The sequence below is a fragment of the Amia ocellicauda genome, unplaced genomic scaffold (genome assembly GCF_036373705.1).
Source record: "Amia ocellicauda isolate fAmiCal2 unplaced genomic scaffold, fAmiCal2.hap1 HAP1_SCAFFOLD_83, whole genome shotgun sequence".
In the NCBI taxonomy this organism is placed as follows: Eukaryota; Metazoa; Chordata; class Actinopteri; order Amiiformes; family Amiidae; genus Amia; species Amia ocellicauda.
This window is the reverse complement of record NW_027103009.1, coordinates 7645-29773: the sequence shown is the minus strand read 5'-3', so window position 1 is coordinate 29773 and position 22129 is coordinate 7645. Positions and strand designations below refer to the sequence as shown.

The 22129-nt window shown below is 46.0% G+C and overlaps 11 non-coding genes and 40 pseudogenes across 11 annotated transcripts; all 51 read right to left on the bottom strand.

The window, feature by feature from the left end:
• Positions 1-79: 79 nt before the first annotated feature.
• Positions 80-198, bottom strand: LOC136744181 (uncharacterized; annotated as a pseudogene).
• Positions 199-417: 219 nt separating this feature from the next.
• On the bottom strand, positions 418-536 carry LOC136744422 (uncharacterized; annotated as a pseudogene).
• Positions 537-752: 216 nt separating this feature from the next.
• Positions 753-871, bottom strand: LOC136744430 (5S ribosomal RNA). Its single transcript, XR_010815969.1, has one exon. It is a non-coding gene; the product is annotated as a 5S ribosomal RNA (ribosomal RNA).
• A 557-nt stretch (positions 872-1428) lies between these two features.
• Positions 1429-1547, bottom strand: LOC136744162 (5S ribosomal RNA). Its single transcript, XR_010815944.1, has one exon. It is a non-coding gene; the product is annotated as a 5S ribosomal RNA (ribosomal RNA).
• Positions 1548-2100: 553 nt separating this feature from the next.
• Positions 2101-2219, bottom strand: LOC136744455 (5S ribosomal RNA). Its single transcript, XR_010815985.1, has one exon. It is a non-coding gene; the product is annotated as a 5S ribosomal RNA (ribosomal RNA).
• A 216-nt stretch (positions 2220-2435) lies between these two features.
• LOC136744355 (uncharacterized) lies at positions 2436-2554 on the bottom strand (annotated as a pseudogene).
• Positions 2555-2764: 210 nt separating this feature from the next.
• On the bottom strand, positions 2765-2883 carry LOC136744456 (5S ribosomal RNA). The gene has a single exon (XR_010815986.1). It is a non-coding gene; the product is annotated as a 5S ribosomal RNA (ribosomal RNA).
• A 219-nt stretch (positions 2884-3102) lies between these two features.
• On the bottom strand, positions 3103-3221 carry LOC136744421 (uncharacterized; annotated as a pseudogene).
• A 216-nt stretch (positions 3222-3437) lies between these two features.
• Positions 3438-3556, bottom strand: LOC136744135 (5S ribosomal RNA). Its single transcript, XR_010815937.1, has one exon. It is a non-coding gene; the product is annotated as a 5S ribosomal RNA (ribosomal RNA).
• A 557-nt stretch (positions 3557-4113) lies between these two features.
• On the bottom strand, positions 4114-4232 carry LOC136744229 (uncharacterized; annotated as a pseudogene).
• Positions 4233-4786: 554 nt separating this feature from the next.
• LOC136744156 (uncharacterized) lies at positions 4787-4904 on the bottom strand (annotated as a pseudogene).
• A 557-nt stretch (positions 4905-5461) lies between these two features.
• On the bottom strand, positions 5462-5580 carry LOC136744244 (uncharacterized; annotated as a pseudogene).
• Positions 5581-5801: 221 nt separating this feature from the next.
• LOC136744358 (uncharacterized) lies at positions 5802-5920 on the bottom strand (annotated as a pseudogene).
• A 210-nt stretch (positions 5921-6130) lies between these two features.
• LOC136744306 (uncharacterized) lies at positions 6131-6249 on the bottom strand (annotated as a pseudogene).
• A 219-nt stretch (positions 6250-6468) lies between these two features.
• LOC136744190 (uncharacterized) lies at positions 6469-6587 on the bottom strand (annotated as a pseudogene).
• A 570-nt stretch (positions 6588-7157) lies between these two features.
• LOC136744412 (uncharacterized) lies at positions 7158-7276 on the bottom strand (annotated as a pseudogene).
• Positions 7277-7500: 224 nt separating this feature from the next.
• On the bottom strand, positions 7501-7619 carry LOC136744354 (uncharacterized; annotated as a pseudogene).
• A 218-nt stretch (positions 7620-7837) lies between these two features.
• On the bottom strand, positions 7838-7956 carry LOC136744353 (uncharacterized; annotated as a pseudogene).
• A 219-nt stretch (positions 7957-8175) lies between these two features.
• Positions 8176-8294, bottom strand: LOC136744169 (uncharacterized; annotated as a pseudogene).
• Positions 8295-8862: 568 nt separating this feature from the next.
• LOC136744208 (uncharacterized) lies at positions 8863-8981 on the bottom strand (annotated as a pseudogene).
• A 210-nt stretch (positions 8982-9191) lies between these two features.
• On the bottom strand, positions 9192-9310 carry LOC136744255 (uncharacterized; annotated as a pseudogene).
• Positions 9311-9526: 216 nt separating this feature from the next.
• LOC136744352 (uncharacterized) lies at positions 9527-9645 on the bottom strand (annotated as a pseudogene).
• A 216-nt stretch (positions 9646-9861) lies between these two features.
• On the bottom strand, positions 9862-9980 carry LOC136744202 (uncharacterized; annotated as a pseudogene).
• Positions 9981-10532: 552 nt separating this feature from the next.
• On the bottom strand, positions 10533-10671 carry LOC136744394 (uncharacterized; annotated as a pseudogene).
• A 221-nt stretch (positions 10672-10892) lies between these two features.
• Positions 10893-11011, bottom strand: LOC136744411 (uncharacterized; annotated as a pseudogene).
• Positions 11012-11236: 225 nt separating this feature from the next.
• Positions 11237-11355, bottom strand: LOC136744184 (uncharacterized; annotated as a pseudogene).
• A 209-nt stretch (positions 11356-11564) lies between these two features.
• Positions 11565-11682, bottom strand: LOC136744124 (5S ribosomal RNA). Its single transcript, XR_010815926.1, has one exon. It is a non-coding gene; the product is annotated as a 5S ribosomal RNA (ribosomal RNA).
• Positions 11683-11903: 221 nt separating this feature from the next.
• Positions 11904-12022, bottom strand: LOC136744152 (uncharacterized; annotated as a pseudogene).
• Positions 12023-12243: 221 nt separating this feature from the next.
• LOC136744424 (uncharacterized) lies at positions 12244-12362 on the bottom strand (annotated as a pseudogene).
• A 215-nt stretch (positions 12363-12577) lies between these two features.
• Positions 12578-12696, bottom strand: LOC136744207 (uncharacterized; annotated as a pseudogene).
• A 209-nt stretch (positions 12697-12905) lies between these two features.
• LOC136744367 (uncharacterized) lies at positions 12906-13024 on the bottom strand (annotated as a pseudogene).
• A 216-nt stretch (positions 13025-13240) lies between these two features.
• Positions 13241-13359, bottom strand: LOC136744150 (uncharacterized; annotated as a pseudogene).
• Positions 13360-13580: 221 nt separating this feature from the next.
• LOC136744429 (uncharacterized) lies at positions 13581-13699 on the bottom strand (annotated as a pseudogene).
• Positions 13700-13914: 215 nt separating this feature from the next.
• LOC136744206 (uncharacterized) lies at positions 13915-14033 on the bottom strand (annotated as a pseudogene).
• A 209-nt stretch (positions 14034-14242) lies between these two features.
• On the bottom strand, positions 14243-14361 carry LOC136744366 (uncharacterized; annotated as a pseudogene).
• A 216-nt stretch (positions 14362-14577) lies between these two features.
• On the bottom strand, positions 14578-14696 carry LOC136744121 (5S ribosomal RNA). Its single transcript, XR_010815923.1, has one exon. It is a non-coding gene; the product is annotated as a 5S ribosomal RNA (ribosomal RNA).
• A 211-nt stretch (positions 14697-14907) lies between these two features.
• LOC136744151 (5S ribosomal RNA) lies at positions 14908-15026 on the bottom strand. Its single transcript, XR_010815943.1, has one exon. It is a non-coding gene; the product is annotated as a 5S ribosomal RNA (ribosomal RNA).
• A 210-nt stretch (positions 15027-15236) lies between these two features.
• Positions 15237-15355, bottom strand: LOC136744230 (uncharacterized; annotated as a pseudogene).
• Positions 15356-15575: 220 nt separating this feature from the next.
• On the bottom strand, positions 15576-15694 carry LOC136744265 (uncharacterized; annotated as a pseudogene).
• A 210-nt stretch (positions 15695-15904) lies between these two features.
• On the bottom strand, positions 15905-16023 carry LOC136744187 (uncharacterized; annotated as a pseudogene).
• A 219-nt stretch (positions 16024-16242) lies between these two features.
• Positions 16243-16361, bottom strand: LOC136744445 (5S ribosomal RNA). Its single transcript, XR_010815976.1, has one exon. It is a non-coding gene; the product is annotated as a 5S ribosomal RNA (ribosomal RNA).
• A 220-nt stretch (positions 16362-16581) lies between these two features.
• On the bottom strand, positions 16582-16700 carry LOC136744312 (uncharacterized; annotated as a pseudogene).
• A 216-nt stretch (positions 16701-16916) lies between these two features.
• On the bottom strand, positions 16917-17035 carry LOC136744171 (uncharacterized; annotated as a pseudogene).
• Positions 17036-17259: 224 nt separating this feature from the next.
• Positions 17260-17378, bottom strand: LOC136744365 (uncharacterized; annotated as a pseudogene).
• A 217-nt stretch (positions 17379-17595) lies between these two features.
• LOC136744385 (uncharacterized) lies at positions 17596-17714 on the bottom strand (annotated as a pseudogene).
• Positions 17715-17924: 210 nt separating this feature from the next.
• On the bottom strand, positions 17925-18043 carry LOC136744407 (5S ribosomal RNA). Its single transcript, XR_010815967.1, has one exon. It is a non-coding gene; the product is annotated as a 5S ribosomal RNA (ribosomal RNA).
• Positions 18044-18261: 218 nt separating this feature from the next.
• LOC136744120 (5S ribosomal RNA) lies at positions 18262-18380 on the bottom strand. The gene has a single exon (XR_010815922.1). It is a non-coding gene; the product is annotated as a 5S ribosomal RNA (ribosomal RNA).
• A 211-nt stretch (positions 18381-18591) lies between these two features.
• LOC136744225 (uncharacterized) lies at positions 18592-18710 on the bottom strand (annotated as a pseudogene).
• Positions 18711-18921: 211 nt separating this feature from the next.
• LOC136744199 (uncharacterized) lies at positions 18922-19040 on the bottom strand (annotated as a pseudogene).
• A 225-nt stretch (positions 19041-19265) lies between these two features.
• On the bottom strand, positions 19266-19384 carry LOC136744164 (uncharacterized; annotated as a pseudogene).
• Positions 19385-19598: 214 nt separating this feature from the next.
• On the bottom strand, positions 19599-19717 carry LOC136744242 (uncharacterized; annotated as a pseudogene).
• Between the last annotated feature and the right edge of the window lie 2412 nt (positions 19718-22129).

Genomic DNA, 22129 nt, shown 5'->3' with positions numbered 1-22129 from the left:
TACAATTCTTCAATTATATCTCCTGGAGACAGAAAGAGAGTATTAAGAGCTACGATGAAGTTACCCAGGAGACGTAAAAAGCTTGTAGCACCTGGTATTTCTAGGAGGTCTCCCATCCAAGTACTGACCAGGCCCTGCCCCTTTTAGCTTCCGAGATCTGACGAGATCGGGTGCATTCAGTACGGTGTGGCCACAAGCCGAAAGGCCAGGCTGCATGATGTCTCTTAAAGGTTGGCGGGTATTGACGGAACTTCCAGCAAAAAGAAAAAAAAACAAAAATAGAAAAATGGAGGGAAAAATATCAGTGCAGGAAGGGTGTTGAAAGTAGCCGGGTACGTGTACAATTCTTCAATTATATCTCCTGCAGACTGAAAGAGAGTATTAAGAGCTACGATAAAGTTACCCAGGAGACGTAAAAGCTTGCAGCACCTGGTATTTCCAGGAGGTCTCACATTCAAGTACTGACCAGGTCCTGCCCCGTTTAGCTTCCGAGATCTGACGATATCATGCGCATTCAGGACGGTGTGGCCGAAAGCCGAGAGGCCCAGCTGCATGATGTCTCTTTAAGGCTGGCGGGTATTGACGGAACTTCCAGCAAAAAAAAAAAGAAAAAAGAAAAATGGAGGGAAAAATATCAGTGCAGCAAAGGGTTTTGAAAGTAGCCGGGTACGTGTACAATTCTTCAATAATATCTCCTACAGACTGAAAGAGAGTATTAAGAGCTATGATGAAGTTACCCAGGAGACGTAAAAAGCTTGCAGCACCTGGTATTTCTAGGAGGTCTCCCATCCAAGTACTGACCAGGCCCTGCCCCGGTTAGCTTCCGAGATCTGACGAGATCGGGCGCGTTCAGGAAGGTGTGGCCGCAAGCCAAGATGCCTGGCTGCATGACGTCTCTTAAAGGCTGGCGGGTATTGACGGAACTTCCAGCAAAAAATAAAAAATAAATAAATAGAAAAATGGAGGGAAAAATATCAGTGCAGGACAGGGTGTTGAAAGTAGCCGGGTACATGTACAATTCTTCAATTATATCTCCTCCAGACTGAATGAGAGTATTAAGAGCTACGCTGAAGTTACCCAGGAGATGTAAAAAGCTTTCAGCACCTGGTATTTCCAGGAGGTCACCCATCAAATTACTGACCAGGCCCTGCCCAGTTTTTCTTCCGATATCTGACGAGATCTTGCGTCTTCAGGACGGTGTGGCCTCAAGCCAAGAGGCCTGGCTGCATGATGTCTCTTAAAGGTTGGCGGGTATTGACGGAACTGCCAGCAAAAAAAAAAAGAAAAATAGAAAAATGGAGGGAAAAATATCAGTGCAGGAAAGGGTGTTGAAAGTAGCCGGGTACGTGTACAATTCTTCAATTATATCTCCTGGAGACAGAAAGAGAGTATTAAGAGCTACGATGAAGTTACCCAGGAGACGTAAAAGGCTTGCAGCACCTGGTATTTCTAGGAGGTCTCCCATCCAAGTACTGACCAGGCCCTGCCCCGTTTAGCTTCCGAGATCTGACGAGATCGGGCGCATTCAGGACGGTGTGGCCACAAGCCGAAAGGCCTGGCTGCATGATGTCTCTTAAAGGTTGGCGGGTATTGACGGAACTTCCAGCAAAAAAAAAAAAAAAAAAAAGAAAAAAGAAAAATGGATGGAAAAATATCAGTGCAGCAAAGGGTGTTGACAGTAGCTGGATACGTGTACAGTACTTCAATTATATCTCCTCCAGACAGAGAGAGAGTATTAAGACCTACGATAAAGTTACCCAGGAGACGTAAAAGCTTGCAGAACTAGGTATTTCCAGGAGGTCTCACTTTCATGTACTGACCAGGTCCTGCCCCGTTTAGCTTCCGAGATCTGACGAGATAGGGCGCGTTCAGGATGGTGTGGCCGCAAACCGAGATGCCTGGCTGCATGATGTCTCTTAAAGGCTGGCGGGTATTGACGGAACTGCCAGCAAAAAAAAAAAAGAAAAATACAGGGAAATATACCAGTGCAGCAAAGGGTGTTGAAAGTAGCCGGGTACGTGTACAATTCTTCAATTATATCTCCTGGAAACAGAAAGAGAGTATTAAGAGCTACGATGAAGTTACCCAGAAGACGTAAAAAGCTTGCAGCACCTGGTATTTCTAGGAGGTCTCCCATCCAAGTACTGACCAGGTCCTGCCCCGTTTAGCTTCCGAGATCTGACGAGATCGGGCGCATTCAGGACGGTGTGGCCACAAGCCGAAAGGCCTGGCTGCATGATGTCTCTTAAAGGTTGGCGGGTATTGACGGAACTTCCAGCAAAAAAAAAAAAAAAAAAAGAAAAATGGATGGAAAAATATCAGTGCAGCAAATGGTGTTGACAGTAGCTGGGTACATGTACAATACTTCAATTATATCTCCTCCAGACAGATAGAGAGTATTAAGAGCTACGATAAAGTTACCCAGGAGACGTAAAAGCTTGCAGCACCAGGTATTTCCAGGAGGTCTCACATTCATGTACCGACCAGGTCCTGCCCCGTTTAGCTTCCAAGATCTGACGAGATCGGGCGAGTTCAGGATGGTGTGGCCGCAAGCCGAGATGCCTGGCTGCATGATGTCTCTTAAAGGCTGGCGGGTATTGACGGAACTGCCAGCAAAAAAAAAAAAGAAAAATAGAGGGAAATATACCAGTGCAGCAAAGGGTGTTGAAAGTAGCCGGGTACGTGTACAATTCTTCAATTATATCTCCTGGAGACAGAAAGAGAGTATTAAGAGCTACGATGAAGTTACCCAGGAGACGTAAAAAGCTTGTAGCACCTGGTATTTCTAGGAGGTCTCCCATCCAAGTACTGACCAGGCCCTGCCCCGTTTAGCTTCCGAGATCTGACGAGATCGGGTGCATTCAGTACGGTGTGGCCACAAGCCGAAAGGCCAGGCTGCATGATGTCTCTTAAAGGTTGGCGGGTATTGACGGAACTTCCAGCAAAAAGAAAAAAAAACAAAAATAGAAAAATGGAGGGAAAAATATCAGTGCAGGAAGGGTGTTGAAAGTAGCCGGGTACGTGTACAATTCTTCAATTATATCTCCTGCAGACTGAAAGAGAGTATTAAGAGCTACGATAAAGTTACCCAGGAGACGTAAAAGCTTGCAGCACCTGGTATTTCCAGGAGGTCTCACATTCAAGTACTGACCAGGTCCTGCCCCGTTTAGCTTCCGAGATCTGACGATATCATGCGCATTCAGGACGGTGTGGCCGAAAGCCGAGAGGCCCAGCTGCATGATGTCTCTTTAAGGCTGGCGGGTATTGACGGAACTTCCAGCAAAAAAAAAAAGAAAAAAGAAAAATGGAGGGAAAAATATCAGTGCAGCAAAGGGTTTTGAAAGTAGCCGGGTACGTGTACAATTCTTCAATAATATCTCCTACAGACTGAAAGAGAGTATTAAGAGCTATGATGAAGTTACCCAGGAGACGTAAAAAGCTTGCAGCACCTGGTATTTCTAGGAGGTCTCCCATCCAAGTACTGACCAGGCCCTGCCCCGGTTAGCTTCCGAGATCTGACGAGATCGGACGCGTTCAGGAAGGTGTGGCCGCAAGCCAAGATGCCTGGCTGCATGACGTCTCTTAAAGGCTGGCGGGTATTGACGGAACTTCCAGCAAAAAATAAAAAATAAATAAATAGAAAAATGGAGGGAAAAATATCAGTGCAGGACAGGGTGTTGAAAGTAGCCGGGTACATGTACAATTCTTCAATTATATCTCCTCCAGACTGAATGAGAGTATTAAGAGCTACGCTGAAGTTACCCAGGAGATGTAAAAAGCTTTCAGCACCTGGTATTTCCAGGAGGTCACCCATCAAATTACTGACCAGGCCCTGCCCAGTTTTTCTTCCGATATCTGACGAGATCTTGCGTCTTCAGGACGGTGTGGCCTCAAGCCAAGAGGCCTGGCTGCATGATGTCTCTTAAAGGTTGGCGGGTATTGACGGAACTGCCAGCAAAAAAAAAAAGAAAAATAGAAAAATGGAGGGAAAAATATCAGTGCAGGAAAGGGTGTTGAAAGTAGCCGGGTACGTGTACAATTCTTCAATTATATCTCCTGGAGACAGAAAGAGAGTATTAAGAGCTACGATGAAGTTACCCAGGAGACGTAAAAAGCTTGCAGCACTTGGTATTTCTAGGAGGTCTCCCATCCAAGTACTGACCAGGCCCTGCCCCGTTTAGCTTCCGAGATCTGACGAGATCAGGCGCATTCAGGACGATGTGGCCACAAGCCGAAAGGCCTGGCTGCATGATGTCTCCTAAAGGTTGGCGGGTATTGACGGAACTTCCAGCAAAAAAAAAAAAAAAAAAAATAGAAAAATGGAGAGAAAAATATCAGTGCAGGAAAGGGTGTTGAAAGTAGCCGGGTACGTGTACAATTCTTCAATTATATCTCCTGCAGACTGAAAGAGAGTATTAGGAGCTACGATAAAGTTACCCAGGAGACGTAAAAGCTTGCAGCACTTGGTATTTCCAGGAGGTCTCACATTCAAGTACTGACCAGGTCCTGCCCCGTTAAGCTTCCGAGATCTGACGATATCATGCGCGTTCAGGACGGTGTGGCCGAAAGCCGAGAGGCCCAGCTGCATGATGTCTCTTTAAGGCTGGCGGGTATTGACGGAACTTCCAGCAAAAAAAAAAAGAAAAAAGAAAAATGGAGGGAAAAATATCAGTGCAGCAAAGGGTTTTGAAAGTAGCCGGGTACGTGTACAATTCTTCAATAATATCTCCTACAGACTGAAAGAGAGTATTAAGAGCTATGATGAAGTTACCCAGGAGACGTAAAAAGCTTGCAGCACCTGGTATTTCTAGGAGGTCTCCCATCCAAGTACTGACCAGGCCCTGCCCCGTTAGCTTCCGAGATCTGACGAGATCGGGCGCGTTCAGGAAGGTGTGGCCGCAAGCCGAGATGCCTGGCTGCATGACGTCTCTTAAAGGCTGGCGGGTATTGACGGAACTTCCAGCAAAAAATAAAAAATAAATAAATAGAAAAATGGAGGGAAAAATATCAGTGCAGGACAGGGTGTTGAAAGTAGCCGGGTACATGTACAATTCTTCAATTATATCTCCTCCAGACTGAATGAGAGTATTAAGAGCTACGCTGAAGTTACCCAGGAGATGTAAAAAGCTTTCAGCACCTGGTATTTCCAGGAGGTCACCCATCCAATTACTGACCAGGCCCTGCCCAGTTTTTCTTCCGATATCTGACGAGATCTTGCGTCTTCAGGACGGTGTGGCCTCAAGCCAAGAGGCCTGGCTGCATGATGTTTCTTAAAGGTTGGCGGGTATTGACGGAACTGCCAGCAAAAAAAAAAAGAAAAATAGAAAAATGGAGGGAAAAATATCAGTGCAGGAAAGGGTGTTGAAAGTAGCCGGGTACGTGTACAATTCTTCAATTATATCTTCTCCAGACTGAAAGAGAGTATTAAGAGCTACGATGAAGTTCCCCAGGAGACGTAAAAAGCTGGCAGCACCTGGTATTTCCAGGAGGTCTCACATTTAAGTACTGACCAGGTCCTGCCCCGTTTAGCTTCCGAGATCTGACGAGATCGGGCGCGTTCAGGACGGTGTGGCCGCAAGCCAAGAGGCCGGGCTGCATGATGTCTCTTAAAGGCTGGCGGGTATTGACGGAACTTCCAGTAAAAAATAAAAAATAAATAAATAGAAAAATGGAGGGAAAAATATCAGTGCAGGACAGGGTGTTGAAAGTAGCCGGGTACATGTACAATTCTTCAATTATATCTCCTCCAGACTGAATGAGAGTATTAAGAGCTACGCTGAAGTTACCCAGGAGATGTAAAAAGCTTTCAGCACCTGGTATTTCCAGGAGGTCACCCATCCAATTACTGACCAGGCCCTGCCCAGTTTTTCTTCCGAGATCTGACGAGATCTTGCGTCTTCAGGACGGTGTGGCCGCAAGCCGAGAGGCCTGGCTGCATGATGTCTCTTAAAGGTTGGCGGGTATTGACGGAACTTCCAGCAAAAAAAAAAAAAAAAAAATGGATGGAAAAATATCAGTGCAGCAAAGGGTGTTGACAGTAGCTGGGTACGTGTACAATACTTCAATTATATCTCCTCCAGACAGAGAGAGAGTATTAAGAGCTACGATAAAGTTACCCAGGAGACGTAAAAGCTTGCAGCACCAGGTATTTCCAGGAGGTCTCACATTCATGTACTGACCAGGTCCTGCCCCGTTTAGCTTCCGAGATCTGACAAGATCGGGCGCGTTCAGGACGGTGTGGCCGCAAGCCGAGATGTCTGGCTGCATGATGTCTCTTAAAGGCTGGCGGGTATTGACGGAATTTCCAGCAAAAAAAAAAAAAAAAAAAAAGAAAAATGGAGGGAAAAATATCAGTGCAGGAAAGGATGTTGAAAGTAGCCGGGTACGTGTACAATTCTTCAATTATATCTCCTGGAGACAGAAAGAGAGTATTAAGAGCTACGATGAAGTTACCCAGGAGACGTAAAAAGCTTGCAGGACCTGGTATTTCCAGGAGGTCTCCCATCAAAGTACTGACCAGGCCCTGCCCCGAATAGCTTCCGAGATCTGATGAGATCGGGCGCGTTCAGGATGGTGTGGCCGCAAGCCGAGATGCCTGGCTGCATGATGTCTCTTAAAGGCTGGCGGGTATTGAAGGAACTGCCAGCGAAAAAAAAAAAGAAAAATAGAGGGAAAAATACCAGTGCAGCAAAGGGTGTTGAAAGTAGCCGGGTACGTGTACAATTCTTCAATTATATCTTCTCCAGACTGAAAGAGAGTATTAAGAGCTACGATGAAGTTCCCCAGGAGACGTAAAAAGCTGGCAGCACCTGGTATTTCCAGGAGGTCTCACATTTAAGTACTGACCAGGTCCTGCCCCGTTTAGCTTCTGAGATCTGACAAGATCGGGCAAGATCGGGCAAGATCGGGCGCGTTCAGGACGGTGTGGCCGCAAGCCAAGAGGCCGGGCTGCATGATGTCTCTTAAAGGCTGGCGGGTATTGACGGAGCTTCCAGTAAAAAATAAAAAATAAATAAATAGAAAAATGGAGGGAAAAATATCAGTGCAGGACAGGGTGTTGAAAGTAGCCGGGTACATGTACAATTCTTCAATTATATCTCCTCCAGCCTGAATGAGAGTATTAAGAGCTACGCTGAAGTTACCCAGGAGATGTAAAAAGCTTTCAGCACCTGGTATTTCCAGGAGGTCACCCATCCAATTACTGACCAGGCCCTGCCCAGTTTTTCTTCCGAGATCTGACGAGATCTTGCGTCTTCAGGACGGTGTGGCCTCAAGCCGAGAGGCCTGGCTGCATGATGTCTCTTAAAGGTTGGCGGGTATTGACGGAACTTCCAGCAAAAATAAAAAATAAAAAAAGAAAAAAGAAAAATGGATGGAAAAATATCAGTGCAGCAAAGGGTGTTGACAGTAGCTGGGTACGTGTACAATACTTCAATTATATCTCCTCCAGACAGATAGAGAGTATTAAGAGCTACGATAAAGTTACCCAGGAGACGTAAAAGCTTGCAGCACCAGGTATTTCCAGGAGGTCTCACATTCATGTACCGACCAGGTCCTGCCCCGTTTAGCTTCCAAGATCTGACGAGATCGGGCGAGTTCAGGATGGTGTGGCCGCAAGCCGAGATGCCTGGCTGCATGATGTCTCTTAAAGGCTGGCGGGTATTGACGGAATTTCCAGCAAAAAAAAAAAAAAAAAAATAGAAAAATGGAGGGAAAAATATCAGTGCAGGAAAGGGTGTTGAAAGTAGCCGGGTACGTGTACAATTCTTCAATTATATCTCCTGGAGACAGAAAGAGAGTATTAAGAGCTACGATGAAGTTACCCAGGAGACGTAAAAGCTTGCAGCACCAGGTATTTCCAGGAGGTCTCACATTCATGTACCGACCAGGTCCTGCCCCGTTTAGCTTCCAAGATCTGACGAGATCGGGCGAGTTCAGGATGGTGTGGCCGCAAGCCGAGATGCCTGGCTGCATGATGTCTCTTAAAGGCTGGCGGGTATTGACGGAATTTCCAGCAAAAAAAAAAAAAAAAAAATAGAAAAATGGAGGGAAAAATATCAGTGCAGGAAAGGGTGTTGAAAGTAGCCGGGTACGTGTACAATTCTTCAATTATATCTCCTGGAGACAGAAAGAGAGTATTAAGAGCTACGATGAAGTTACCCAGGAGACGTAAAAAGCTTGCAGCACCTGGTATTTCTAGGAGGTCTCCCATCCAAGTACTGACCAGGCCCTGCCCCGTTTAGCTTCCGAGATCTGACGAGATCGGGCGCATTCAGGACGGTGTGGCCACAGGATGGTGTGGCCGCAAGCCGAGATTCCTGGCTGCATGATGTCTCTTAAAGGCTGGCGGGTATTGACGGAACTGCCAGCAAAAAAAAAAAGAAAAATAGAGGGAAATATACCAGTGCAGCAAAGGGTGTTGAAAGTAGCCTGGTACGTGTACAATTCTTCAATTATATCTCCTGGAGACAGAAAGAGAGTATTAAGAGCTACGATGAAGTTACCCAGGAAACATAAAAATCTTGCAGCACCTGGTATTTCTAGGAGGTCTCCCATCCAAGTACTGACCAAACCCTGCCCCGTTTAGCTTCCGAGATCTTCTGACATCGGGCTCATTCAGGACTGTGTGTCAGCAAGCCGAGAGGCCTGGTTGCATGATGTCTCTTAAAGGCTGGCGGATATTGACGGAACTGCCAGCAAAAAAAAAAAAAAAAAAAAAAAAAAAGAAAAATGGATGGAAAAATATCAGTGCAGCAAAGGGTGTTGACAGTAGCTGGGTACGTGTACAATACTTCAATTATATCTCCTCCAGACAGAAAGAGAGAATTAAGAGCTACGATAAAGTTACCCAGGAGACGTAAAAGCTTACAGCACCAGGTATTTCCAGGAGGTCTCACATTCTAGTACTGACCAGGTCCTGCCCCGTTTAGCTTCCGAGATCTGACGAGATCGGGCGCGTTCAGGATGGTGTGGCCGCAAGCCGAGACGCGTGGCTGCATGATATCTCTTAAAGGCTGGCGGGTATTGACGGAACTGCCAGCAAATAAAAAAAAGAAAAATAGAGGGAAAAATACCAGTGCAGCAAAGGCTATTGAAAGTAGCCGGGTACGTGTACAATTCCTCAATTATAACACCTCCAGACAGATAGAGAGTATTAAGAGCTACGATGAAGTTACCCAGGAGACGTAAAAAGCTTGCAGCACCAGGTATTTCCTGGAGGTCTCCCATCCAAGTTCTGATCAGGCCCTGCCCCGTTTAGCTTCCGAGATCTGACGAGATCAGGCACGTTCAGGATGGTGTGGCTGCAAGCCAAGAGGCCTGGCTGCATGATGTCTCTTAAAGGTTGGCGGGTATTGACGGAACTTCCAGCAAAAAAAAAAAAAAAAAAAGAAAAATGGATGGAAAAATATCAGTGCAGCAAAGGGTGTTGACAGTAGCTGGGTACGTGTACAATACTTCAATTATATCTCCTCCAGACAGATAGAGAGTATTAAGAGCTACGATAAAGTTACCCAGGAGACGTAAAAGCTTGCAGCACCAGGTATTTCCAGGAGGTCTCACATTCATGTACCGACCAGGTCCTGCCCCGTTTAGCTTCCAAGATCTGACGAGATCGGGCGAGTTCAGGATGGTGTGGCCGCAAGCCGAGATGCCTGGCTGCATGATGTCTCTTAAAGGCTAGCGGGTATTGACGGAATTTCCAGCAAAAAAAAAAAAAAAATAGAAAAATGGAGGGAAAAATATCAGTGCAGGAAAGGGTGTTGAAAGTAGCCGGGTACGTGTACAATTCTTCAATTATATCTCCTGGAGACAGAAAGAGAGTATTAAGAGCTACGATGAAGTTACCCAGGAGACGTAAAAAGCTTGCAGCACCTGGTATTTCTAGGAGGTCTCCCATCCAAGTACTGACCAGGTCCTGCCCCGTTTAGCTTCCGAGATCTGACGAGATCGGGCGCATTCAGGACTGTGTGGCCACAAGCCGAAAGGCCTGGCTGCATGATGTCTCCTAAAGGTTGGCGGGTATTGACGGAATTTCCAGCAAAAAAAAAAAGAAAAATGGAGGGAAAAATATCAGTGCAGCAAAGGGTGTTGACAGTAGCTGGGTACGTGTACAATTCTTCAATTATATCTTCTCCAGACTGAAAGAGAGTATTAAGAGCTACGATGAAGTTCCCCAGGAGACGTAAAAAGCTGGCAGCACCTGGTATTTCCAGGAGGTCTCACATTTAAGTACTGACCAGGTCCTGCCCCGTTTAGCTTCCGAGATCTTCTGACATCGGGCTCATTCAGGACTGTGTGTCCGCAAGCCGAGAGGCCTGGTTGCATGATGTCTCTTAAAGGCTGGCGGATATTGACGGAACTGCCAGCAAAAAAAAAAAAAAAAAAAAAAAAAAAGAAAAATGGATGGAAAAATATCAGTGCAGCAAAGGGTGTTGACAGTAGCTGGGTACGTGTACAATACTTCAATTATATCTCCTCCAGACAGAAAGAGAGAATTAAGAGCTACGATAAAGTTACCCAGGAGACGTAAAAGCTTGCAGCACCAGGTATTTCCAGGAGGTCTCACATTCAAGTACTGACCAGGTCCTGCCCCGTTTAGCTTCCGAGATCTGACAAGATCGGGCAAGATCGGGCAAGATCGGGCGCGATCAGGACGGTGTGGCCGCAAGCCAAGAGGCCGGGCTGCATGATGTCTCTTAAAGGCTGGCGGGTATTGACGGAACTTCCAGCAAAAAATAAAAAATAAATAAATAGAAAAATGGAGGGAAAAATATCAGTGCAGGACAGGGTGTTGAAAGTAGCCGGGTACATGTACAATTCTTCAATTATATCTCCTCCAGACTGAATGAGAGTATTAAGAGCTACGCTGATGTTACCCAGGAGATGTAAAAAGCTTTCAGCACCTGGTATTTCCAGGAGGTCACCCATCCAATTACTGACCAGGCCCTGCCCAGTTTTTCTTCCGAGATCTGACGAGATCTTGCGTCTTCAGGACGGTGTGGCCTCAAGCCAAGAGGCCTGGCTGCATGATGTCTCTTAAAGGTTGGCGGGTATTGACGGAACTTCCAGCAAAAAAAAAAAAAAAAAAAAAAAAAAAGAAAAATGGATGGAAAAATATCAGTGCAGCAAAGGGTGTTGACAGTAGCTGGGTACGTGTACAATTCTTCAATTATATCTCCTGGAGACAGAAAGAGAGTATTAAGAGCTACGATGAAGTTACCCAGGAGACGTAAAAAGCTTTCAGCACCTGGTATTTCTAGGAGGTCTCCCATCCAAGTACTGACCAGGTCCTGCCCCGTTTAGCTTCCGAGATCTGACGAGATCGGGCGCGTTCAGGATGGTGTGGCCGCAAGCCGAGATGCCTGGCTGCATGATGTCTCTTAAAGGCTGGCGGGTATTGACGGAACTGCCAGCAAAAAAAAAAAGAAAAATAGAGGGAAATATACCAGTGCAGCAAAGGGTGTTGAAAGTAGCCGGGTACGTGTACAATTCTTCAATTATATCTCCTGGAGACAGAAAGAGAGTATTAAGAGCTACGATGAAGTTACCCAGGAGACGTAAAAAGCTTGCAGCACCTGGTATTTCTAGGAGGTCTCCCATCCAAGTACTGACCAGGCCCTGCCCCGTTAGCTTCCGAGATCTGATGAGATCGGGCGCGTTCAGGACGGTGTGGCCGCAAGCCAAGAAGCCTGGCTGCTTGATGTCTCTTAAAGGCTGGCGGGTATTGACGGAACTTCCAGCAAAAAAAAAAAAAAAAAAAAAATGGAAAATGGAGGGAAAAATATCAGTGCAGCAAAGGCTGTTGAAAGTAGCCGGGTACGTGTACAATACTTCAATTATATCTCCTCCAGACAGATAGAGAGTATTAAGAGCTACGATGAAGTTTCCCAGGAGACGTAAAAGGCTTGCAGCACCAGGTATTTCCAGGAGGTCTCCCATCCAAGTACTGACGAGGCCCTGCCCCGTTTAGCTTCCGAGATCTGATGAGATCGGACGTGTTCAGGACGGTGTGGCCGCAAGCCAAGAGGCCGGGCTGCATGATGTCTCTTAAAGGCTGGCGGGTATTGACGGAACTTCCAGCAAAAAATAAAAAATAAATAAATAGAAAAATGGAGGGAAAATTATCAGTGCAGGACAGGGTGTTGAAAGTAGCCGGGTACATGTACAATTCTTCAATTATATCTCCTCCAGACTGAATGAGAGTATTAAGAGCTACGATGAAGTTACCCAGGAGATGTAAAAAGCATTCAGCACCTGGTATTTCCAGGAGGTCACCCATCCAATTACTGACCAGGCCCTGCCCAGTTTTTCTTCCGAGATCTGATGAGATCTTGCGTCTTCAGGACGGTGTGGCCTCAAGCCAAGAGGCCTGGCTGCATGATGTCTCTTAAAGGCTGGAGGGTATTGATGGAACTTCCAGCAAAAAACAAAAGAAAAAAGAAAAATGGAGGGACAAATATCAGTGCAGCAAAGCGTGTTGAAGGTAGCCGGGTACGTGTACAATTCTTCAATTATATCTCCTCCAGACAGATAGAGAGTATTACGAGCTACGATAAAGTTACCCAGGAGACGTAAAAGCTTGCAGCACCAGGTATTTCCAGGAGGTCTCACATTCAAGTACTGACCAGGTCCTGCCCCGTTTATCTTCCGAGATCTGACGAGATCGGGCGCGTTCAGGACGGTGTGGCCGCAAGCCGAGATGCCTGGCTGCATGATGTCTCTTAAAGGCTGGCGGGTATTGACGGAACTGCCAGCAAAAAAAAAAAGAAAAATAGAGGGAAATATACCAGTGCAGCAAAGGGTGTTGAAAGTAGCCGGGTACGTGTACAATTCTTCAATTATATCTCCTGGAGACAGAAAGAGAGTATTAAGAGCTACGATGAAGTTACCCAGGAGACGTAAAAAGCTTGCAGCACCTGGTATTTTCAGGAGGTCACACATCCAAGTACTGACCAGGCCATGCCCCATTTAGCTTCCGAAATCTGATATGATCGGGCGCGTTCAGGACAGTGTGACTACAAGCCAAGAAGCCTGGCTGCTTGATGTCTCTTAAAGGCTGGCGGGTATTGACGGAACTTCCAGCAAAAAAATAAAATAAAAAGAAAAATGGAGGGAAAAATATCAGTGCAGCAAAGGCTGTTGAAAGTAGCCGGGTACGTGTACAATACTTCAATTATATCTCCTCCAGACAGATAGAGAGTATTAAGAGCTACGATGAAGTTTCCCAGGAGACGTAAAAGGCTTGCAGCACCAGGTATTTCCAGGAGGTCTCCCATCCAAGTACTGACGAGGCCCTGCCCCGTTTAGCTTCCGAGATCTGATGAGATCGGACGTGTTCAGGACGGTGTGGCCGCAAGCCAAGAGGACGGGCTGCATGATGTCTCTTAAAGGCTGGCGGGTATTGACGGAACTTCCAGCAAAAAATAAAAAATAAATAAATAGAAAAATGGAGGGAAAATTATCAGTGCAGGACAGGGTGTTGAAAGTAGCCGGGTACATGTACAATTCTTCAATTATATCTCCTCCAGACTGAATGAGAGTATTAAGAGCTACGATGAAGTTACCCAGGAGATGTAAAAAGCATTCAGCACCTGGTATTTCCAGGAGGTCACCCATCCAATTACTGACCAGGCCCTGCCCAGTTTTTCTTCCGAGATCTGACGAGATCTTGCGTCTTCAGGACGGTGTGGCCTCAAGCCAAGAGGCCTGGCTGCATGATGTCTCTTAAAGGCTGGAGGGTATTGATGGAACTTCCAGCAAAAAACAAAAGAAAAAAGAAAAATGGAGGGACAAATATCAGTGCAGCAAAGCGTGTTGAAGGTAGCCGGGTACGTGTACAATTCTTCAATTATATCTCCTCCAGACAGATAGAGAGTATTACGAGCTACGATAAAGTTACCCAGGAGACGTAAAAGCTTGCAGCACCAGGTATTTCCAGGAGGTCTCACATTCAAGTACTGACCAGGTCCTGCCCCGTTTATCTTCCGAGATCTGACGAGATCGGGCGCGTTCAGGACGGTGTGGCCGCAAGCCGAGATGCCTGGCTGCATGATGTCTCTTAAAGGCTGGCGGGTATTGACGGAACTGCCAGCAAAAAAAAAAAGAAAAATAGAGGGAAATATAACAGTGCAGCAAAGGGTGTTGAAAGTAGCCGGGTACGTGTACAATTCTTCAATTATATCTCCTGGAGACAGAAAGAGAGTATTAAGAGCTACGATGAAGTTACCCAGGAGACGTAAAAAGCTTGCAGCACCTGGTATTTTCAGGAGGTCACACATCCAAGTACTGACCAGGCCATGCCCCATTTAGCTTCCGAAATCTGATATGATCGGGCGCGTTCAGGACAGTGTGACTACAAGCCAAGAGGCCTGGCTGCATGATGTCTCTTAAAGGCTGGCGGATATTGACGGAACTTCCAGCAAAAAAATAAAATAAAAAGAAAAATGGAGGGAAAAATATCAGTGCAGGAAAGGGTGTTGAAAGTAGCCGGGTACGTGTACAATTCTTCAATTATATCTCCTGGAGACAGAAAGAGAGTATTAAGAGCTACGATGAAGTTAACCAGGAGACGTAAAAAGCTTGCAGCACCTGGTAATTCTAGGAGGTCTCCCATCCAAGTACTGACCAGGCCCTGCCCCGTTTAGCTTCCGAGATCTGACGAGATCGGGCGCGTTCAGGATGGTGTGGCCGCAAGCCGAGATGCCTGGCTGCATGATGTCTCTTAAAGGCTGGCGGGTATTGACGGAAATGCCAGCGAAAAAAAAAATAGAAAAATAGAGGGAAAAATACCAGAGCAGCAAAGGGTGTTGAAAGTAGCCGGGTACATGTACAATTCTTCAATTATATCTTCTCCAGACAGAAAGAGAGTATTAAGAGCTACGATGAAGTTACCCAGGAGACGTAAAAGGCTTGCAGCACCTGGTATTTCTAGGAGGTCTCCCATCCAACTACTGACCTGGCCCTGCCCCGTTTAGCTTCCGAGATCTGACGAGATCGGGCGCATTCAGGACGGTGTGGCCGCAAGCCGAGAGGCCTGGCTGCATGATGTCTCTTAAAGGCTGGCGGGTATTGACGGAACTGCCAGCAAAAAAAAAAAAGAAAAATAGAGGGAAATATACCAGTGCAGCAAAGGGTGTTGAAAGTAGCCGGGTACGTGTACAATTCTTCAATTATATCTCCTGGAGACAGAAAGAGAGTATTAAGAGCTACGATGAAGTTACCCAGGAGACGTAAAAAGCTTGCAGCACCTGGTATTTCTAGGAGGTCTCCCATCCAAGTACTGACCAGGCCCTGCCCCGATTAGCTTCTGAGATCTGACGAGATCGGGCGCATTGAGGACGGTGTGGCCACAAGCCGAAAGGCCTGGCTGCATGATGTCTCTTAAAGGTTGGCGGGTATTGACGTAACTTCCAGCAAAAATAAAAAAAAAAAAAAATAGAAAAATGGAGGGAAAAATACCAGTGCAGGAAAGGGTGTTGAAAGTAGCCGGGTACGTGTACAATACTTCAATTATATCTCCTCCAGACAGAGAGAGAGTATTAAGAGCTACGATAAAGTTACCCAGGAGACGTAAAAGCTTGCAGCACTAGGTATTTCCAGGAGGTCTCCCATCCAAGTACTGACGAGACCCTGCCCCGTTTAGCTTCCGAGATCTGACGAGATCGGGCGAGTTCAGGATGGTGTGGCCGCAAGCCGAGATGCCTGGCTGCATGATGTCTCTTAAAGGCTGGCGGGTATTGACGGAACTGCCAGCAAAAAAAAAAAAGAAAAATAGAGGGAAATATACCAGTGCAGCAAAGGGTGTTGAAAGTAGCCGGGTACGTGTACAATTCTTCAATTATATCTCCTGGAGACAGAAAGAGAGTATTAAGAGCTACGATGAAGTTACCCAGGAGACGTAAAAAGCTTGCAGCACCTGGTATTTCTAGGAGGTCTCCCATCCAAGTACTGACCAGGCCCTGCCCCGTTTAGCTTCCAAGATCTGACGAGATCGGGCGCATTGAGGATGGTGTGGCCACAAGCCGAAAGGCCTGGCTGCTTGATGTCTCTTAAAGGTTGGCGGGTATTGACGGAACTTCCAGCAAAAAAAAAAAAAATAAAATAGAAAAATGGAGGGAAAAATATCAGTGCAGGAAAGGGTGTTGAAAGTAGCTGGGTACGTGTACAATTCTTCAATTATATCTCCTGGAGACAGAAAGAGAGTATTAAGAGCTACGATGAAGTTACCCAGGAGACGTAAAAAGCTTGCAGCACCTGGTATTTCTAGGAGGTCTCCCATCCAAGTACTGACCAGGCCCTGCCCTGTTTAGCTTCCGAGATCTGACGAAATCGGGCGCATTCAGGACGGTGTGGCCACAAGCCGAAAGGCCTGGCTGCATGATGTCTCTTAAAGGTTGGCGGGTATTGACGGAACTTCCAGCAAAAAAAAAAAAAAAAATAAATAGAAAAATGGAGGGAAAAATATCAGTGCAGGACAGTGTGTTGAAAGTAGCCGGGTACATGTACAATTCTTCAATTATATCTCCTGGAGACAGAAAGAGAGTATTAAGAGCTACGATGAAGTTACCCAGGAGACGTAAAAGCTTGCAGCGCCAGGTATTTCCAGGAGGTCTCCCATCCAAGTACTGACCAGGCCCTGCCCCGTTTAGCTTCCGAGATCTGACGAGATCTTGCGTCTTCAGGACGGTGTGGCCTCAAGCCAAGAGGCCTGGCTGCATGATGTCTCTTAAAGGCTGGAGGGTATTGATGGAACTTCCAGCAAAAAACAAAAGAAAAAAGAAAAATGGAGGTAAAAAATATCAGTGCAGCAAAGCGTGTTGAAGGTAGCCGGGTACGTGTACAATCCTTCAATTATATCTCCTCCAGACAGATAGAGAGTATTAAGAGCTACGATAAAGTTACCCAGGAGACGTAAAAGCTTGCAGCACCAGGTATTTCCAGGAGGTCTCACATTCAAGTACTGACCAGGTCCTGCCCCGTTTAGCTTCCGAGATCTGACGAGATCGGGCGCGTTCAGGACGGTGTGGCCGCAAGCCGAGATGTCTGGCTGCTTGATGTCTCTTAAAGGTTGGCGGGTATTGACGGTAATTCCAGCAAAAAAAAAAAAAAAAAAAAAAAAAAAGAAAAATGGATGGAATAATATCAGTGCAGCAAAGGGTGTTGACAGTAGCTGGGTACGTGTACAATACTTCAATTATATCTCCTCCAGACAGAAAGAGAGTATTAAGAGCTACGATGAAGTTACCCAGGAGATGAAAAAGCTAGCAGCACCTGGTATTTCCAGGAGGTCACCCATCCAAGTACTGACCAGGACCTGCCCCGTTTTGCTTTTGAGATCTGACGAGATCGGGCGCATTCAGGCCGGTGTGGCCTCAAGCCAAGAGGCCTGGCTGCATGATGTCTCTTAAAGGCTGGAGGGTATTGACGGAACTTCCAGCAAAAAAAAAAAAAAAAGAAAAAAAAATGGAGGGAAAAATATCAGTGCAGCAAAGGGTGTTGAAAGTAGCCGGGTATGTGTACAATTCTTCAATTATATCTCCTCCAGACAGAAAGAGAGTATTTAGAGCTACGATAAAGTTACCCAGGAGACGTAAAAGCTTGCAGCACCAGGTATTTCTAGGAGGTCTCACATTCATGTACCGACCAGGTCCTGCCCCGTTTAGCTTCCAAGATCTGACGAGATCGGGCGAGTTCAGGATGGTGTGGCCGCAAGCCAAGATGCCTGGCTGCATGATGTCTCTTAAAGGCTGGCGGGTATTGACGGAACTGCCAGCAAAAAAAAAAAAGAAAAATAGAGGGAAATATACCAGTGCAGCAAAGGGTGTTGAAAGTAGCCGGGTACGTGTACAATTCTTCAATTATATCTCCTGGAGACAGAAAGAGAGTATTAAGAGCTACGATGAAGTTACCCAGGAGACGTAAAAAGCTTGTAGCACCTGGTATTTCTAGGAGGTCTCCCATCCAAGTACTGACCAGGCCCTGCCCCGTTTAGCTTCCGAGATCTGACGAGATCGGGCGCATTCAGGACGGTGTGGCCACAAGCCGAGATGTCTGGCTGCATGATGTCTCTTAAAGGCTGGCGGGTATTGACGGAATTTCCAGCAAAAAAAAAAAAAAATATATAGAAAAATGGAGGAAAAAATATCAGTGCAGGAAAGGGTGTTGAAAGTAGCCGGGTACGTGTACAATACTTCAATTATACCTCCTCCAGACAGATAGAGAGTATTAAGAGCTACGATAAAGTTACCCAGGAGACGTAAAAGCTTGCAGCACCAGGTATTTCCAGGAGGTCACCCATCCAAGTACTGACCAGGCCCTGCCCCGTTTAAATTCCAAGATCTGATGAGATCGGGGGCGTTCAGGACGGTGTGGCTGCAAGCCAAGAGGCCTGGCTGCATGATGTCTCTTAATGGTTGGCGGGTTTTGACGGAACATCCAGCAAATAAAAAAAAAGAGAAATGGAGGTAAAAATATCAGTGCAGCAAAGGGTGTTGAAAGTAGCCAGGTACGTGTACAATTCTTCAATTATATCTCCTCCAGACTGAAAGAGAGTATTAAGAGCTACGATGAAGTTACCCAGGAGACGTAAAAAGCTTGCAGCACCTGGTATTTCCAGGAGGACACCCATCCAAGTACTGACCAGACCTTGCCCCGTTTAGCCTCCGAGATCTGACGAGATCGGGCGCGTTCAGGACGGTGTGGCTGCAAGCCAAGATGCCTGACTGCATGATGTCTCTTAAAGGCTGGCGGGTATTGACGGAACAGCCAGCAAAAAAAAAAAAAGAGAAATGGAGGGAGAAATACCAGTGCAGCAAAGGGTGTTGATAGTTGCCAGGTACGTGTACAATTCTTCAATTATATCTCCTGCAGACAGAAAGAGAGTATTAAGAGCTACGATGAAGTTACCCAGGAGACGTAAAAAGCTTGCAGCACCTGTTATTTCTAGGAGGTCAGCCATCCAAGTACTGACCAGGCCCTGCCCCGTTTAGCTTCCGAGATCTTACGAGATCGGGCGCATTCAGGACGGTGTGGCCACAAGCCGAGTGGCCTGGCTGCATGATGTCTCTTAAAGGTTGGCGGGTATTGACGGAACTTCCTGCAAAAAAAAAAAAAAAAAAAAAAAAAAAAGAAAAATGGATGGAAAAATATCAGTGCAGCAAAGGGTGTTGACAGTAGCTGGGTACGTGTAAAATACTTCAATTATGTCTCCTCCAGACAGATAGAGAGTATTAAGAGCTACGATAAAGTTACCCAGGAGACGTAAAAGCTTGCAGCACCAGGTATTTCCAGGAGGTCTCACATTCAAGTACTGACCAGGTCCTGCCCCGTTTAGCTTCCGAGATCTGACGAGATCGGGCGCGTTCAGGATGGTGTGGCCGCAAGCCGAGAGGCCTGGCTGCATGATGTCTCTTAAAGGCTGGCGGATATTGACGGAACTTCCAGCAAAAAAAAAAGAAAAAAGAAAAATGGAGGGAAAAATATCAGTGCAGCAAAGGGTGTTGAAAGTAGCCGGGTACGTGTAAAATACTTCAATTATGTCTCCTCCAGACAGATAGAGAGTATTAAGAGCTACGATAAAGTTACCCAGGAGACGTAAAAGCTTGCAGCACCAGGTATTTCCAGGAGGTCTCACATTCAAGTACTGACCAGGTCCTGCCCCGTTTAGCTTCCGAGATCTGATGAGATTGGGCGCGTTCAGGACGGTGTGGCCGCAAGCCAAGAGGCCTGGCTGCATGATGTCTCTTAAAGGCTGACGGGTATTGACGGAACTTCCAGCAAAAAAAAAATGGATAAAGAAAAATGGAGGGAAAAATATCAGTGCAGCAATGGGTGTTGAAAGTATCCGGGTACGTGTACAATACTTCAATTATATCTCCTCCAGACAGAAAGAGAGTATTAAGAGCTACGATGAACTCACCTAAAGGATTATTAGGAACACCATACTAATACTGTGTTTGACCCCCTTTCGCCTTCAGAACTGCTTTAATTCTACGTGGCATTGATTCAACAAGGTGCTGAAAGCATTCTTTAGAAATGTTGGCCCATATTGATAGGATAGCATCTTGCAGTTGATGGAGATTTGTGTGATGCACATCCAGGGCACGAAGCTCCCGTTCCACCACATCCCAAAGATGCTCTATTGGGTTGAGATCTGGTGACTGTGGGGGCCAGTTTTGTACAGTGAACTCATTGTCATGTTCAAGAAACCAATTTGAAATGATTCGACCTTTGTGACATGGTGCATTATCCTGCTGGAAGTAGCCATCAGAGGATGGGTACATGGTGGTCAAAAAGGGATGGACATGGTCAGAAACAATGCTCAGGTAGGCCGTAGCATTTAAACGATGCCCAATTGGCACTAAGGGGCCTAAAGTGTGCCAAGAAGACATCCCCCACACCATTACACCACCACCACCAGCCTGCACAGTGGTAACAAGACATGATGGATCCATGTTCTCATTCTGTTTACGCCAAATTCTGACTCTACCATCTGAATGTCTCACCTCTTTTTCCTATTTGTAGTGGAGATGAGTGGTACCCGGTGGGGTCTTCTGCTGTTGTAGCCCATCCGCCTCAAGGTTGTACGTGTTGTGGCTTCACAAATGCTTTGCTGCATACCTCGTTTGTAACGAGTGGTTATTTCAGTCAAAGTTGCTCTTCTATCAGCTTGAATCAGTCGGCCCATTCTCCTCTGACCTCTAGCATCAACAAGGCATTTTCGCCCACAGGACTGCCGCATACTGGATGTTTTTCCCTTTTCACACCATTCTTTGTAAACCCTAGAAATGGTTGTGCGTGAAAATCCCAGTAACTGAGCAGATTGTGAAATACTCAGACCGGCCCGTCTGGCACCAACAACCATGCCACGCTCAAAATTGCTTAAATCACCTTTCATTCCCATTCAGACATTCAGTTTGGAGTTCAGGAGATTGTCTTGACCAGGACCACACCCCTAAATGCATTGAAGCAACTGCCATGTGATTGGTTGATTAGATAATTGCATTAATGAGAAATTGAACAGGTGTTCCTAATAATCCTTTAGGTGAGTGTATATGTATGTATGTGTATGTATGTCCAATTGCTTTGACAATACAAATGAAATGAATTGAGAGAGAGAGAGAGAGAGAGAGAGAGAGAGAGGAATATGAGCTCCTAAAAAACATTTGTTTTTATACATAAGCGGATTTAATTTGTCATTTACAAATGAATATATAGCACTATAAACATACACAGAAGACATGGAATAGAAATTCAGAAGAAAAAGTATTCAAAAAATAATAATTTTAAGAGAAACACAAAAAGAAGAAAGCAGAGAGACAGTTCAGGAAGAAAAGTCAGAAAAGAAAAGCTGAAGACAAGAATTGGAGGTAAGAGACAAATAATTAAACAAAAAAATATGTATTAATAAAATAAATAAGCATTCTCAGTAGTTGACTCAGCCAATGAAAATGCAGAGCTCCGATTTGAATAGAGTGACAGTAGGAGAGAGCCCAACTGCCACTGAGACTGATAGAAATCTATCGAACAGCAGTCTGACTGCAGAGCTGCCTTTTGAAATCCGATACCCTGAAGACATTCGCTCTGCACAGGCTAAGAAGGACTACAAACAAGCTGTGATGAGAGCATCTCCTGAGACCCTCATCCTAGACTACACCGGTAAAGGAGAAAACAGGGTCAAGAACAATCTACTGTTCTACACCGCCTTTCACAAAACCCTGTGCCAGACATACCCCAATAACAACAAGAGGGGCATTAGCAGAGGCAGGCAGATCTCAGTGCTGGTAGAGAAAGACACAGACAGTGTGATGCTCACTTTTAATGTATACCACAACGGGACCATCATGGTGCAGGACAGCGAGAGCAGCCTGGACCAATTAGCTCTCGGCTTCCACACCTCAAAGCAGCAGACTGAGGTAGAGAAACAAGAGCCAGAGCCGGCCACCCTGCAGTCTGCCCCCAGCCACACGGAGCCAGACAGTGCCCCATCTCCCACAGACTGCCCCCCTGTCTCCCCAAAACTCTCCAGCAACATTAAAACACTAAAGGAATGCCTATCAGTGCTGGAGCTGAAGTTTGCGGAGTTCAGGGACTGAAGATGCACCACAAGGCTGAGATCCATAAGCTGAGA